Below are 16,001 nucleotides of genomic sequence, written 5' to 3' on the forward strand. Positions count from 1 at the left end.
AAATGGCCACAGTGAATACTACTCATTCTCATATTACTTAAGCACCATTTGGATTGGGGAGGGGAGGGTATAGAAGGCTAGAGTCAGAAAGGAAAGATGGTAATGTCTAGGGTACTAAATGATAACATGAAAGTAGGAAAAATAAAACAAGGAGAATTTGGAATTGGTTGGGGAGCTGAGCTGGACCTGTCATTTCAATAGCATTAAGAATTCCTTGGGTGGAAATTCTCTTCACTAACATAAAATGGCAATTCATCTACAATTAATTGTTACAGTTGCCTGGAAAACTAAGGAATTATTTGATTTGATCTTGGTCACACAGGTAGTATGTGTCAGAGTCTAAATTTGAACCCAGCTCTTCCTGTCTCCCCTTAACTACATCTAATACCATGCTGCCTCTAGTGAAAGGATCATGTTCAACTGTTCTCAAAGGAGTTTGTAAATAAAGTTCTCCTTTTTGGATTCCTTTATCTAAAAAGGATTACCTCCTATCATTTTTATAGAAACACTACTATTCCCATAACACTAGTATAGAAGAATCCAAATCTCTAGTCTAATGGTTGTATTTATTATAATATCAGTTAATGGTCATTTATTGAACATTGGATTACATAGCAATGTGCATGCTGTTTCTCCCATTAAAATGTGAACCCCTTGAGGGCAGGGACTAGGTTTTTTCCTTCCTTTGTAACTTAATAAATGCATGCTGACTGGTGGAGTGATTTAACTGGAGTTGAAGGAATTAATGTTCCGACTATTTTCTAATAGAGATCTTAATGTTGTCTTCAGGGATCTTGAAATTATAATCTTCAGGAAGTGATCTTTTCATGTAATTTTATCTTAGCACTATATCTAGGTATCTTCTTTTTAACTTCTAGGTCTATGAGCTTATTTATCTCCTTGCTAAAGTTCAAAATCTAATTTCTAACACAGGTTACTTACTGTAATAAACTGTACAAGCTTTAAAATGACAAGTTGAAAGATACAATTTTTTAGAGTTATGAATTAATAGCTATATATGTCAAAGACTTTGAAAGTGCCAACTTTTTCATATTTATAGATATATTATTGAAAAGATAAAAAATGAACTGCGGAAAGAGGAAAGAATGGAGAACTACATATAATGAATCAAACATACTTAACAAGACATGTACAGACACTTTAGTGTGCATCTCTTTTATTACATTACATTAATCAAATGCTGCTAAAGACATCCATCTGAGCAAAGTGTCACAATGATATTCTATAAAAACATTCTTTTGAAAAAAGAGTCTTCACTGACAGCCGTATCAACCATATTGTCTTAAGTGATTGTCAGGACCATATTACTCAGAAATTAAGAGAATTTATGTAAGTGCCTCCTCCTGAGGCTCCCCAAAGATAGCTTTTTAAAAGAAAATAATGTAATTGGAAAAAGTGTAGTCTGATAAAGGTTAATAAAAGCATAAGATGATTTAACTAAGAGAATGCATAATCTAAGGTATACTTTGTACAAAGTTTTCATGAATTACAACAGGACATTCTGATTATTTATTCAAACTATCCTAAAAGAAAACTCTGACATAACACAGACCTGATGATAGTACAGAGCTATGATAAGAGAGTCTTTAATTCCCACACTAATGGAGTATCAATAAATTGGAGTGCTTTCTTTCTTATGTGTAATATTATATAATGTGTGTTTAGATTTGTCTTCCGAAACTCCATTTTAGTTCTACTTTATGGAAAGTGGATTCTTCCTTTACTTAACATTCTCTTTAGTACTGAGATGTGAATTCACATAAGAAGAGACAGATGAGAGAGATGAGTAATAGCTCAGAATCAGTACCTAATGAGTATAAGCAAATCATAGTATATTCTTAAGCTCCTTCTGTTATACTCAGATATTTTAGAGCTATGATAATATTACTGTATGAGAAAAACAACAACTTTTCATGGCCTTAAATGGCCCTGGCTTTGTTATAATTTTACTGATCAATCCAAATAATGTTAAACAATCTTTTAAAAGGTCAGGTTTGAATTTTCTAATTCTGAAAGCATTCAAAAACCATATGGATGCTAGATTTCAATCTCATTTTTCCTAGATTATAACTTCAAAAAAGGGAAGTCAAACTTCAAATCACTTCAGGCTTGGCAACCATCTTAATGAGGAGACAGGGAATATACTCAAGCCCAAGAGTCTTAAGTCACTAATAGCTGCAAGCTGAATGGGAAATGGCTTTTTCACTTCAAATATGTGTAGACCCAGACATATGTGTAGGCAAAACAGGTAGTGAGGAGGAGGTGGCAAGGAGGCACGGCCAGAACAAGCTGGTTAGGCAATGACAAGTACATCTATGCATCACTGTTTTCTCTCATTCTGTTTGTAGTATTAAAAGGGGAGCTTGAAAAAGGTGGCCAGGCCAAACAACACATTTGCCCTCACTTGGACAAAACTTCTCTGTCAAAGAATGAGATTTTGACTACTTGTGTTTTAGAGCCCAAGAAAATCCAAACAGCTATGGATTTTGACAAAAGAGCCCTAAGCCTGGGGGCAGCTAGGTGGCTCAGTGGGTTGAGAGCCAGGCCTAGACAAGGGACATTCTAGGTTCAAATGTGGCTTCAGATACTTCCTAGCTGTGTGACCTTGGGCAAGTCATTTATCTTCCACTGTCTAGCCAGTATTAACTCTAAGACAGAAGGTAAGAGTTAAAAAAAATAAAGTAATCCTTACCCTCTCAAATGCCAGGAACTAGACAGGAGAAATTCCAATTTGTGGCCATGAAGATTCTAAGCCTGGGTTGAGACCACCTCTGAAATTTAGCCCTATTGCTGCATCAAAGCACATATGAAAGTTCTTTTTCTTCTAGTCCTTGGCACATTTGGAGTTACTAGTGTTCCCACTCACAGCTGTCACTCCCATACAAACTTAATAAATTCTATCTATGCATGACTTACTTCTGCTAACCTCCATCCACTAGAGATATACATGTCTTACTCATACATAAAAGGACAATAGTCTGGTAAAGCTGCAAAACAACAGCACTCTCATTATTATCCTGTAGGACATGGCATGAGCCTTGCCCAAAGATCAGAGCAGCTGCTCTATAGTACCTAAAGGTCTCCCTTCTGACTTCCCAACTAGAAATATGGGTTTACTTTATTCCAATTATTTTTAACCAGAATTTTTAAAAAGAAAGTTCCTCTTAAGCGTTTGCATTTTACAAAGTATAGGTATCGGTTTTACCTTATAAGTCAGTGTCAAACTGGAAAGACCTTTTAAACAGCAATGAAATGTTTTAAATTGGTCAGTTTTTGTTAATTTCCTTTCTTTCTCTGCCTCTTTCTGTCTGTCTGGGTATGTGTCTGTCTCTGTCACTCTCTTTCGAGCTCTCTCTCCCTTCTCTGTCTCTGTCTGTCTCTGACTCTCTCTCTTTCTTGCATCCTCCCAAACCCACAAGGGCAGCTGAGCTATGAAACAGGGATGCAGCAGTCTTGAAGACTACCCCCCCCATTTCTTCCAAGCTGGAGCTGCCTATAATCAACATATAGAAGTGGGAAGCATGGCACCATGCAGGTGTTTCATAGGCTCACCTACCATCCTTCTGGTCCAACTGGTTGTCTTTGAAGGTGGAGAAAAAGCTGGATGTACAGCATCTTCTGGACCAAGTGGAGCAAGCAGCTATGGGGAGCTAGTATTCCCGGGGAGCTTTCGCCACATGTCTGCATTTGGATTCCCTTATGTTTTCCTAGGGAGATCTTGTTTTCATCCAGCTTTGCTGCTGAGCTGTCTGAGGTCATGGACACAGAGAACACCAAATGGTTTATTTGTGAAGAATCTGTGCCACAAGGTGAGGAAAAGGATTGTCCTAGAACTATACTCTCTTGGTTATTTACTCTTCCCTAAGGCGTGCAGAAGTCAGAGGTCATAGGTGCTTTATAGTCATTGGTCATAGGACCTTGACAATAGAAGCTGTAATAGTTAAAAACTAGAAGAAGTTTACAGAAATTATCTTACTTTTAAAAATATACTATAGGTATTGGCCCATGTAAACTATATAGTTGGGCATTTTTTCTTACAGCTATATTTTATTACTCTGCCTCATATGCAAGCTTAGTGGGAGCACTTAGATTAAAGGGGTATATGGAAGCCTTGACCAAAGATTTTCCAATACTCAGTCAACAAGTCCCAGGAAGGTCTCTGAGGATTAAGGCATATGATCATCACTACAAGTAAATTATAGCAGTCTCCACAGAGCTTGAAGTTCATCTTTACAATTAAAAGAAAAGTGCTTCTATTATGCAAAAATTGCTCTGCAGAACCAAGAGGACATTCTGTTAACTTTCACACCAAATTCCAAACAGACCCTTTAAAGTACCTAATATATCAATGTAAATTAAAAAGGCCAAAATAGACATTCTCCAAGGATGCAACCCCATCCCTTACTTGTCTTCTTTTCTATCTCTTTTACCTAATACTACATAGCAAGGTGTAGATTAAACTACCTAAGGGATCTACTAACTAAAAATTATCTAGCATTTATTTTACTTCAAACCAAGTTTCACTTGCAAGATTCCCTATGATTTCATTAAATAACACAGAAGTGATAGAATAAGTAGATCAGAGGAACTTGGATTAAGGTGATTGAAGGAGTCTTTTCAAGCTAAAACAGTTAACACTCTCTCACCCCTAATGTCTGGTATGGAGGGCGGATCTAGGAGTGTTGATCTGCTTCCAAAACCACATAAAATTTCTAGCAAATGCCAGGTATTCTATTGAGAACAGCAGGTAGGTAAAGCAATCTGCCAAGTGATTCTGAACATTTATTCAGCAAAGCAAGTGAGTGCAAAGGAAAGATCTATGAGATCTAGCAACAAACAAATAGAAGAGATTCTCCATTCTTGTTCCCCTTTTTCTGCTTGCCTCCTTGACTTCCCCACTCATTCAGTTTTTCAACAGAGAAAACCCTCAGAATCAATCAGCAGGTGATTACAAGTCATTACCTGCCTGCCACACTAATTACAAGTTATTACCTGTGAGCAGCACGCAGTTTTGTGCAGTTTGTGAGAGACACAGGGAGGGTCTGGTTCCCTGGCAGGATTATTGTTCTTGATGCTGAGAAATGCTAGCATTTACAGCCCAGTGCCTACCAGAGTTATTTAATGTTAAGTGGAAATCATTCCATGCATTTCATACTTGAGGACAGGCACATGGTCCCTTGTTGGTGGAAAAAGCCAGAGTCCCATTTTTTTCTTGTCATGAATCCTAGATGTTTGTCTCTGCCTTCACATGCTAAAAAAAAAACCAAGGGCTCCCTTTTTAGCAGGTATGCTTAGTCACTTCATGAAGAAAAGGAATTAGCAAAACATCTCCCGTCAACATCAAGTGCATATACTCTTCCAAATACACCCAGCATCAGCAGGGACAATAGACACACAGAGATGGTACAAGGAAAAAGGCACATGTGTAGGTAGAGGACACACTCAGGGCAGGGATCCTCATCTATAACTCAACAAGCACGTTGCATATGGAAAGGACATTTTATAACAAATATAGTTTTAAATTGCTATTATTACCTACCAATAAGATTAAGTTCCATTTTAATCTTAATTTCCACTTGCAGAATGGATATTGTTACTGTCTATAAATTATCCCATCATTAATAAATGAAAGTCCATCGAAAACTCATTACTCCTAATCTATAAAATATGCAAATTGTTGCAAAATTGACCATTTTAATATTTTAATGTTTTCTAATTAATTTTTGTTAGAAAATGTCAACTACTCCAGCTTTTACTGTGAGTTTTAAAATATTTTTTAAAAGTTATTCAGCAACAGTTTCTTAATGCTAACCATCGTTTTTAAAAAACTGCAAAACATAAGAACTGGCAACTCTTCACCTGTATCTCTGAAAATTACCATAATTTTTATCCTGATTTCCCCCACCCATATTTTTGGTATCAAGTATTAGAAATATCAGGTGCATTTCATATTGTCTTTTTGCTTGAACTTTGAGGGCAATTTACAGGATTTTCCAAAATGACACTTTCCTTTTATTCAGCAGCTTGAACACTAAGTCAGAACACTCTTCCGACTGCAAATATAGCAATTATACCAAGTTATGCTTTGACACTGTTACCACAGGCAAGTGGCCAAAGTGCATCGGCAGTCAAAATATCTAAGCAAGTTAACAAGCTCCCTTTACTCTCTACAACGCAGGAGAAGAAAGGGAATCCAACCCCTGAGAAATGCTAAAAATGAAGGAGAAAAGGCTGCTGGCGTTTGTTAAAGAAAATGGTGTCAGTGGCTTGGCCTGATCAAGGTGTAGTCCTTGTGTCCCTGACAGAAGCTCAGGCCTCAATTTGACAGAATGGCTTTTTCTAGTTCAGAAGATCTGCTTTATGTTCTCAAACTAATGAATGACTGCAGTTAGCAAGCTCTTGTGTTCATACCTCACCTTGCTTTCATGGTTTGGCCATATTGGTTTAGGTCTCCCCCACCACCCCAAAAAAAACAAACAAAAATTCATTTCACCCCCAATTTTTTTTCAGCTTCATATTTCAAAATGCTCCCACATATACCACACAAAAGACATCCAAACTAATTAAGTAAACTCCAAAAGAACTATTAACAAATCATTTTGCTTCAGCCAGAGGTATCAGATTTAATTAGGTGATCAGTGTTGATGAGGTACAAAGACAAAAGCCATCTCCTGTTTGAAAAGGTTCAGAACCTAGACAGACCCATTCTTTACTCCATGGTGCAAATAATAATTGAGCATTCCTTTTTTTAAAAAAAATCAGAGATGAAAAGCATTTCTGTGTTGGAGACAAAGGCTTTCAACTAAGATTTGTTTAGGGTTTTTTTTTTCCACCAGGTGATTGGGGTGGTGGAATGGGGGGGAACAGCTATAAAGAAATAGCTATAACCCGCATTGATATCACCATGGCACAGACTATAAAGCAGCTCTAACAAGCATAATTTTTGCAAGTGATTAATCAAAATGTATTTAGCCAGTCATTTTCAATGATAATCAACAGACAATAACCATTTTGTAACGAATGTAGTTTTGTTTGGTTTGCCAGGGAGATACCCTGCTTTCACAGACAAAATCAAATGTTGAAGTTGGAGATTCACGCAGTCTTGAAAAAGATCGAAGACTTAGCACTGTGGATTCCTTGATCTTAAAGGGGAGGAAAAAAAAGAAAGGAGCCTGCAAATTATAGACCGTGCCACTCAAGACACAGCTAAGTAGGAAATAAGTCCCAAAGCTCAACCATTTTATTCTCTAGGACGATGTAATCTGATCTGTAAATATTGATAGCAAAACATTTAGACATGGATGTTGTTTCTACGTGTACAGGGGTTATCCCAAGCCTCTTCGGTCGTGCCTCTTTTTCCAACATGTAGTAGTTGTCAAAGCATCTCCCTTACATAGGTGTACTGTGTTGGATGGGAGTTTGGAGCAAAGTGGTAATTTAAGGATACATGATTTCTTTTATCAAAGAATTACTTTGGTCATAAGCCAGAATTACTTCTTAAAAGACCCAGCTCACCAACCTCTGTAAAGAGGCTTTTCCCAGTTCCCACGATTGCTAGAATCTTCTCCTCTAAACTATTTTCCATCTCCCCTGAATGCATATTGTCGAAATCTATTTATGTATAGGGTGTCTCAAAAGTCATAGTACAGTCTTAAATCATCAGAGCCGAAAACCACATTAATACTTTTGGGACACTATACATCCTAACGCACGATTTTGAGTCGGGAAATGCAGAGCTCAAATCCCAATGCAGAGGGGCAGCAAGGTAGCACAGCAGAGAGCATCATGTCTACAGTCAAGAGGACCTGGGTCCAAAATTGTCCTCAGACCCTTCTCAACTGTGTCACTACTCAGTCCTGACTGCCTAGCCGCCCCTGCCACTCCTCTGCCCCTCAAATTGCTACTGAGACAGAAAATAAGGGTTTAAAAAAATAACCCTAATCTCTGGATAAGCTAGTAAACTTAAGCTCTCCATACCTCTGTTTCCTCATTTACAAAATGGGGATAGTAACAGTATCTGCCTGATAGGGTTATTCTGAGGATCAAATACATGTAAAGTGCCTTGCAAACTTTAAAGAGCTCTGTGAATTGTAGACATCATGATTATTATTATAATTATTATCTGATGTCCCCTGTGAAAGCATGATCTCCTTGAGGACAGTGGTCGTTTTTTGTCTTTCTTTGTATCCCTAGTCCTTTCTGAATAAATACTCGTAGATTGTTTTAATGTGATTCTCATGTCACACTTTTTGAAGCTTGTCTTTTTATGCCTCTGAGAGCACACACTAGCATTATATATTTTAATGTTTTATTAAGGTTTTTTTTAAATATCAGCACCATTTCCCAATGATGCCTCCTGCCCCAACCCCTCTATGATCAGATAAACATATCATGGTAGATGAATGTAGCAGAATAACATTTAAGAAATAATGAAAACAAAGAATTCAGAGAAGCATGAGATGACATGAAGTGATGCACCGAAATGAGCAGAATCATAAAAGTAATATGCATAATGACAGAAATTTCTTTTTTTTTTAATACCCTTACCTTCTGTCTTAAAATCAATACTGTATATTGGTTCCAAGGTAGCAACTTGAGGGGCAAGAGGAGTGGCAAGTGCTAGGCAGTCAGGACTGAGTGACACAGCTAGGAAGTATCTGAGACAAAAATTCAAACACAGAACCTCCCATCTCTAAACCTGGCTATCTATCCACTAAGCCTAATAATAATAATAATAATAATAATAATAATATGTATATATATATTAGTTACTTCCCTCGTTATAAAGTACAGCTAAACAAAAGAAGACAACACTGACTATGTCTGACAATTAATGCCTAATTCTACAGTTATTGACCTCTACCTCTCCTGTTACTATAAGAGGAGTGATATTCCATCAGCCCCCTCATTGAAATCAAGGTTGGTCACTGTACTGATCTGAAGTCTTTCAATGATATTTTCTTTCACATTGTGATGGTTATTGTGTTAAAAGTATTGCTTCACTTTATTAAGTCCATATAAATCTTCACAATTTTCTGAATTCTCTAAGCTTATTACACTATTCTATTTCATCATATTATTAATCTCTTTATCTTAATTTTATTTGTACTCAACTAAACACTTCTAGTAAATAAAAAGGGGAAATATTTAAATTTATTTACATACATCAAATTATGGATGAGTATCTTTCAGTTATTATTGCTATTTATATATATATATATGTTTATATTTCTTGCTAGATGAGAGAGTTTGAATAATGTTTTATACACATGTATACTAATAACTGGGTTTGCTAGATTCTTCTTATCCAGCAAATCTGGTTAATATAAAAGAACAAAACTGCCTTAAAGCAAATCTGGGACAGTTATATGTGTTACTGAAAAGGCCAGTGCAGTATTTCTAGAGTTAAGTATATCTCGAAATGCCTTATTTAACTTAAGTGAACTAATGGCTCAAAAATGTAAAAAGAGGACTAGTTTATGCTTTGCCATTTAAGTGGCATAACTCAATGTGAAGAGAGCAACTGAGACATTTGTTGAAAGTCGACAAAAATAATTTGGATGTATTTTGAATTTATTTTATCTGACTCCCCGACATTTAATTTGGTGTGAAAAACTGCAACAGTAGAAAACAGATGTTAAGGGGCCAAGTATACAGCTAAGGTCAAAACAAACATAAAACACAGCTTCCATTTCTAAAGGGGGGTGGGGGGGGGGAACGATTTGTCCTGCAACAGGTTTTATGCTAAACCTGCTTTTTTTTTTATTGTTCTACTTGTGATATCTGTAGACTACACAATGCAAGACTGTCTGCCATAGTGCAATACTTCTCAGCACTAGTAATTTAAGACTTTCTTCTCTGTAATACACTAAACCATCATAACCTGTCTCTTCCCATTTAGTTTAACCTACAACCACCACATACTGATTTGGCTGTGTGTGGCTTTCTCTATTGCCATTTATTACTCTGCTCGACTCCTGAAATTCTGTTTGCAATTTAAGGCCACAAATTAGAAGCGTAAGTCATCTGTTTCCTATAATCCCCCTGTCAGGACTGGAATCACATTTGGAGCTCAGCACCAAGCCTGGTCCTAGGTCTTTACAGGCTTTTTGATTGGCTAACCTGTCTAAAAGCTGCAGTTGGAATAAATAAAATACTCTAATACAGGGCTTTCTGAGGGGAAAAAAAGATGAAAGAAAAGAAACTAAATATTGAAATATTTTCCCCCTCTTCCTTAATTAGAAAATCAATTGCTACACTAGTGCATTTTTTAGCAGCAAATTATGATGTTGGATGCTTTTCCTCTCAGAATAAAATGGTAAGCATCTGAGACACTGTTGGAGAAAAGGTTAATTCTATCCTAATCATTTATTTTTTGTTACATATGGTATGTCTTTTACAAGTTCTGCCATTTTCACTGCAAAACACATTCTTGCTATTGGTGCCGTAATTAACTATTTTTTTTTTTCTGTAACAGCAGATCCACTGTTGAAATACAATTTTCTAGAACTCTAACCCATTTATTCTACCTGTCTTTTTTCTAGTTTTCTTTTTTCTTTAAATAGTTCTGTAACATTTGTTTTAATCCTCTGGATTTGGTAGAAATCTTTTAGGCATTCCAGTGGGTAATTAATTTTACCTTTGTAAAACATTTTCTTTGTTTCAATGACACAAAGATTTCATGTCAACATTTTAGGGCTTATGACTATGCCGACCTTTACTTCTCTTGTTGTTTCAGTTCATTTGAAAAGCATCCAGGCCTGTTGTGGTTAGAATATTTCAGGTTTTAAAATTAACATTCCATATTAAAAATCGTGTTACTATTTCTATTAGTATCCTAAGTAGGCAGCAGATCATTCAATATGCCCAAGAAAGTTTTACCAATTCAGAATGGACAGAAATCCATGGAAGCTACACATAGAAATATATTCTGAGTTCACAATGAGATTGTAAACTGCCATTGGGCTTTGAAAAATCATTAGCTAACACCAATAAAATCCAACAGATTGACTCATGTTTATTAATATACCTATCCCAGCTACACCTGGGCCAAAAGGTTGGAACTAAATAGATCAATATAAGCTGAATGCCCCAAATGCAAACTTCTATTTCAAAAGAAAATAAAGTACAATTGGAAAAATATGATCTGTTTAGCCCTCCTCTCTGCCTAAAAAGAAACTTACATGCAAGAGGTGAGGACAATAGATTGGGGGGTGCAGAGCACACACACACACATATTAGGCTCATACCAGCCTAATAATGGTAAGTTTCTTTCTAAGTATAGGATTGTTTAAAACACCACTTCTGGAAATGCTTTGTGCCTCTGTAATTCAAATCTGGCCTCTTTTTTTAAAGTCAAATTTTGCAGACTATTAGTCCATACTGTGGCCTGTGATCTTGGAGCCTTTAAAAGAAACAAAGGAGAAAAACTAGCCAAGACATTGAGGCTTAAAAAAAATCTATTTACTACCGTTCATGTGCAATCCAACCTTTTTCTAGAGTTGTTTTTAGCTATTTTTTAGCTATACTTTCTATACTGCAGATTTATTTAATAAACAAATGCATCTTCTGGGCCCATAATACACAAATGCATGCTACTGTTAATTCATTTACAGAATGCACTGTGATAGCCTCTGAGCAAAAGAGCAATCTTGTTATAATGAATGCATACTATTCTTAATAAGCACACTGTAGAAAAGACCCACACTGCACACAAAAGCACACCCAAACCATTTGGTTTGTTCCCAGAGCTCGGACACCAGCACCACTATTAAATAGCTGTGTGCTGGAAGAGCAATCCAAGTATTGGCATGCAAATGAGCACACTAAGAGGCCAGATGCTGCTCTTTAGAAAGGAAAAGTGTGCTTAAGCTTGAAATTTAGGGGGGAAACCTGTGAATGCTACCAGAGCAGAGGAGCTTCATGATTGTGCTCCCTTAAAGACCCCACTCAGCAATGGATATGCCAAGGGGATCAGCTCAGGAAAGAGGAGTGGAGCAGAACCTCTGCAAATACAGGAACATTCATTCAATCCCTAGGTCAGGGACTTCACCAGAGATTGCTGAGTGTTTGGGACTTTATATCCAAAGACAGGGCCTCCTGTTTCAGAAGACATAAGAGACTTTACAGCATTTCTTTAGCTGAAGGCACACAGATCTTTATCTTTCTCTGCAAGCTCAACAATCTAATAAATTTCAGCATTTAAAATAATGCATTTGGTTATTTTTAAAAATCAGTTATTGTTATTGTTTTCTATCATAGATGTTACTGGTCCTTGTTTGGATCCAAGCAAGTCCCAACCTTCCTCTGCTCACAGAATGTTTAATGATCCTATAACGCTCTCATCCCAACACTGCCTGCTATGATGGGACTTTGGACAAAGACACCATCGTACATGAGAATAAAATGTCTTCGGCAACATGAAGGAAAGGCTAACCAGGCTCAGAGATAATGGTTTTTCTCCTCTGTCATTCTACTACCTTTGTCTTATAGTCTTCCCTCTGGTCACCATCACCCTGCATTGACAGAATTTGAAATTTATTCAGTTTCTTAGAAACAGAGATGTTGATAATCTTTGTATCAATAGTTGGGGGTGGGGCAGAGCAAGGCAAACAATACAAACTGAGTGGGGGACAAAACATTGAGAGTAGGTAGGAAGGGTTACAGAAGGGTCCTCATGTTCCTAATGTTTGTATATTTTATTTGTTTGTTCATTGGTAAATATTTACTATATACTAAACATTGTTGAGGATAGAAGAAAGTAAATCAGTTTCAGGCTTTGTGAAAGTTAGGTTTTTGAATAAGTTCTACAACATGTCATTGTGAGATAGAACTAAACCAACATTATCTATAACTATGCAGGACTAAACTTGTTATATCGGACACCTTTCTGGATTATAACTGTTTTATAGAAAATGCTTTGAGCCATGGCAGTTTAGGAATTAATAAACTGATTGATCAAAAAGCCTCCCATGAGCCAATAAGTTTACTTCCAGGTTATCCTACTGTGGTTGCTACTATTAAGTATGTTTCAGTATAAGTTTAAGCTAAACAAATAAGTTAAAGAATGATAGGATGAGTAAACAAGAAATAAAGGTGAACAGATACAACCAACTCTTGTTAGTAAATGCAGTTTTATTAAATGCATCAAAATTTTAATTCCAGACATTTGTTCTACAGAACACTTCTATAAAAGAAGAATTACAAACTCACTTTTAAGCTAAATTTCTGTATCATTACAAAGGCAATTCTCCTAAAAAGCATGTCTAAGGACACATTTCAAATGTAAATATTAATCATACACTGTTTAGGAGTGACCAAAAAGTTATCCTCCATTAGTGTAAATAATAAAAAGTTTGCCTCAAAATTCCAGAGCAGGAAAGGACTTTAGAGACCTTCCTCATTTTGCAAAAACAAACCACCCTGAAAAGTAAAAGTCGGATATGCCTAATGATATGCCCAAGGGACCATGAATAGCTCTTAAATGGCAGACCTAAGACTAGACTTAACTTCCAGTCAAGTACCATACTACTCCTCATTGAATCGAGAATCCTCAAGTTTAGTTGTTTTCTAACTTAGGTCTTAGGAGAAAAATAATTTGTGGGCCTGAAAACGGTCAGCTAAAAGTGCTTAGAAAATAGAAGAAATGTAGCTGCCTTCCTCTAAAACCACAGAAATCCATAGAACCGTCTTAAACACAGAATAAGGCTACTTCCAAGTACATGGAAGAATTCCCATATATAAGAGGGAGTTTCCTTTTTCTCTGTTTCCTCAGAAGCCAAAACCAGGATCCATGGGTGGAAGTGCCAGCAAGGCAGAGTTTAGTATAAATGTAAGAAAGAATTTTTTTTAATAATTAGTGTTACTGAAAACATCAAACAGGCCAACTTCATAATGAGTTTTCTATCCCAGAATATCTCTCAGAGTAGACTGTAGCCCAAGGGGTGACATTGATGGCAGACTTTAACAACCCATCCAAATCTAAAATTCTACAATCTGTGATTCTATTTAAAAATTTTCATTTTTATGAAGAAAACATTGGAAAATACAATGTTAAGTGACTTGGCCAGTGGAATTGAAGATCCTTGAGGGTTGGGACTTTTTCCTATTCATTACAATGTCTCCAGCACTTAAAGTAGTGCCTTGTACATAGCTGTCACTTAATAAAAAGTTCAATTAATTGAAATTAATTTGTTTTACAGGAACAATATTCAAATGGAATAGCTCTGATCCTCAGAGCTATTATCTCCATTGAGGCAGAAGCACTAACCCAGCTCATCAACAACTAGCTCCTTTTTTTTTATCCACTGGTCTAAAGATGTCCCAGCAGGATTTTGAGACAATACAGAAAGGCGAAGTTATAATGTACTAAAGTCACTAATGTCATACAACCTTGGACAGGGACCTATTTATTGCGTAGGGTATGCCTGTGTCTGACTCATTTGTATCAAACAGTTCTCCTTTGTTCCACGAGTTCTGAAGATTTAAAAAATAAAGCCATTTGGAGGGAACAGGGCATAGCAGTAGGTCTGTCTACAAAGAGGCTGCATCCCATCTGTTTCTGTGTTCAGTCTGTTTAGATAGCATCAGTACCTATCACCATAGTACCTAGGAGTCTGACAAGCTTGCCATTTCATCCTCTTCATTTGATAAACAAAAGGAGACATGACATAGCAAGATGAAATGACTTGCCCACCATCATATGGTAAATGAGTCACACAGCTGAGATTAGAAATCACTGGCTCTGATCTTTCAGAGGTATTGTGGCATAATGGAAAATGTACCAGATTTGAAGGGGAAGTGAATTGAGTTTGAATCCTGATTCTGACACTAAACTAGCTCTGTGATTTTCAGAAAGTTGCACTGGTCTCTTCCTCTATAAAATGGGAAGAATCAGAATCAACTTAACCTCTCAAAGGTTATTATCAAAAAAGTACTGTGGAAAGCCCACAGGGCTATGATAGCTCCTGAGGCACATGTCACTTTTTCAGGGAACATGACACTCTAATAAGACCTTTAATTTCTGCATGAGAATATTATATTTTCTTCTAATGGGGTCTAGAGCAATCATGATTTTTTTTTTGGTGTGTGTGTGTGGGGGGGGTGTTAATGACGATTCCTGATGTGATAGCACAGTGACATTACTCTTGGCATATGTTCGTACTGTGTCATAGTCATGGCTCATCTTTCCTGATTTTAGAGAATCAGAGAAAGCATTAGCCCTTGATTCACTGGGGAATGTTAGCCTATGACAAGAGAGAGGACATGCTGCTGGGCTTTACCACCAATGGGCTGTTTCACTTTGGTCAAGAAATTTACTTTCTCTATGTGTCACTAAGTCAGAGAGAGGTAGTTCCATTGTAAGGTGTTAGGGGATGCTCCAAGCTCCTCGTGTGAAATGGTTCTAGAGACATAGGAAAATAGGATTATTACTGTTATTCTTGTTTATTACTAATGCAGCTGCAGAATTTGGAGGATTTAAGAGCTCTCGACGGATTTCATTGTGGTCTCCAGAATCTGAGATTTAATTTTAAAAGAATTAAATTTCTAGTCCTCTTCTCAGAGGTGACTATGAGGATGCAAACTGACATGCTGCTATCTTTTGAGGATGCATCCACGCTAAGACAAAAGCTCAGGCTGAAGAGGGGTGGGACCATCCCCCATTCATCTTAATGGAGTGTTAAACTTGAAGCCTAATTAGGTCCACTTAAATGCCAACATTATTATACTCTTCTCTGCTTATCTTCATACCAGAAACAATCAGCTAATGCACTCATTTAATCTGGGCACATGTAATGATCACATCCAGACACACTGTCATTGTGATATGCTGTTGGGTAGAAATAAAACTGCAAGTTTTAAACATGAACTTTGATTGTTTTTAATTATCTTCCCAACTAGGCTGCTTTCCATTACCTAGAAGTTTTAAGAGTAAAATGGTTCTACTGTATATGCCACGCAAAAAGGAAGGGGAGAGGGGG

This window comes from Gracilinanus agilis, chromosome 3 (genome assembly GCF_016433145.1).
Source record: "Gracilinanus agilis isolate LMUSP501 chromosome 3, AgileGrace, whole genome shotgun sequence".
Lineage (NCBI taxonomy): Eukaryota > Metazoa > Chordata > Mammalia > Didelphimorphia > Didelphidae > Gracilinanus > Gracilinanus agilis.